Source organism: Triticum aestivum, chromosome 7B, assembly GCF_018294505.1.
Source record: "Triticum aestivum cultivar Chinese Spring chromosome 7B, IWGSC CS RefSeq v2.1, whole genome shotgun sequence".
NCBI classification, from domain to species: domain Eukaryota; kingdom Viridiplantae; phylum Streptophyta; class Magnoliopsida; order Poales; family Poaceae; genus Triticum; species Triticum aestivum.
In genome coordinates this window covers 66,420,240-66,422,300 of record NC_057813.1, presented here as the reverse complement: position 1 = coordinate 66,422,300, position 2,061 = coordinate 66,420,240, and positions in this window count along the sequence as shown.

Below are 2,061 nucleotides of genomic sequence, written 5' to 3'. Positions count from 1 at the left end.
AAGCTTAGCTCATCATCGAAGATTGTGCTCCAGGATTAAGGACCAGGTAGCACAATTAAAATTTAGCACGATAAGGATATAGCCAATCAGGCTAGGAGTGACTTCAAGGATTATTAAACTCATAAGCAACGAAAATTACTTATCGGAGCGCGGAATCGGTTCACTTATGGATGTTCTCGGTTGACGACAACCCAGAACCCGTGGAGTCACTATGACAGTGAAGGTACTACTTCATCAGAAATTCATAAGATGTAGTGTAATGGGTTGATATCCTCGAGATACCAGGGGGTAATACTCGAAGGTAGATCAAAATAGAGGTTGTGCAGACGTAATGATCTGTAGAAGGCAAGTACTCTTAACTTGTCCAAGAATGGGATCAAAGAAGAACCATCACGGTTGGAACCACGATTGCAAAGGACAAAATCACAGACACAAGATCAAATTAAGTGAATAATTATTGTTACGAGAAGCTATCATGATAAGCTCAACATCGTTTCCATGGGCATGAACACAAAGTTCAAGGTCGACTCCCACTTTTCCAATGCATAAACTTTCATTCACTTCTCGTTTCCGACGAAGTTGCAGCGTTGAAATTTTATCTGGAATAACACCAGTAGAGTATGACCTGTAGAAGTTTCCGGGTTTACACAGATTAGAAAAGGTATATGTTCCACCCATCGGGATATCTTAGAAACATATACCACAAGTTCCGAGAGTAAATATCACCAGCTCAAAAGTAGAGCATGGTTGGCCAAATCAGAGAATATGATTTACTAATGGCATTATGTATTAGGGAAGAATTCACAAGGCGATTAAATATGAAGGACATTGCCGAATAATAATCAAACAAAGGATTTGACGGTCGATAGCGGAGCTGATGTGAGCAGCGGCACACAACCAGTTGAAGAAAGAATGCAAGGGCATCATATTATAGAACATCTGAATGATTCGATTCTTATATATCAAAGGAAATATGATTTCCAAATCGAAGGATCATAAGAGGATGCTCTGATCAAGGGTGGATAAGTTCAATAGACCTAAGGTTACAATTGACGGGAAATAGATTGGTCGAGAACAAGCTCATGTTTAAAACGACATATGAGCTGGAAAGATAATTTAAAAGGATCAACTGATGATTGCGTGCATTCGCACTCAGGTTGAATCAATAGGATCAAAATGACGGTGCTAATGAATATTGCCAGACATATGGAAAGCATCCATAATGCAAGCAGACAAGTATTGCAGAGCAATAAACTACTAAGGATTTTTGGAGGATCGAATAGTATTTCGAAGACCAATGTGAAACACATGAACAACTGGGGATGAACGGATACTCGATAAGGGCGAGAAATTATCTGTATGGGTATTCAGGTGGCAAGGAACTGCAAGGCAGTAGGCACAAAATATTCTCGGAACAATAGAAATGATTTCAAGGTATCTTGTAATAACAAGATCAACTTGGAATAAAAGTAAGAACGACAAGTGTATGTATTTATCCATAGGGATATTTCGGTGGTAGGGACTTGTAAAAGCAACGGGCACAAAGTCTCAACAGAGTACCGGAGAGTAACTTCGAAATCTTCTGGTGCAGCCGGCGATCATCTGGGCTGAAGGGGCTCTCCGGGAGAAAGTGTTTTCGAGAACCTAAAGTTAGATTTTCTTAGAAAATCATTTAACCCGAATAGAAGAGAGATTAGAATCCCAGAGTATAGACGAGGAATAAAAGATCCTAATACCACCCAATGGCGACGTGGGCCCATGGGCCGCACAACCATGTTAGTAAAAGTTTTGTAAAGCCTAGACTCGACTTCGGCCAAGGAGTGTGGAAGGGGGATTCCTACAGGCAGTCGGCTCTGATACCAACTTGTGACGCCCCCGATTCAACCGTACACTAATCATACACGCAAACGTGTACGATCAAGATCAGGGACTCATGGGAAGATATCACAACACAACTCTACAAATAAAATAAGTCATACAAGCATCATAATACAAGCCAGGGGCCTCGAGGGCTCGAATACAAGTGCTCGATCATAGACGAGTCAGCGGAAGCAACAATAT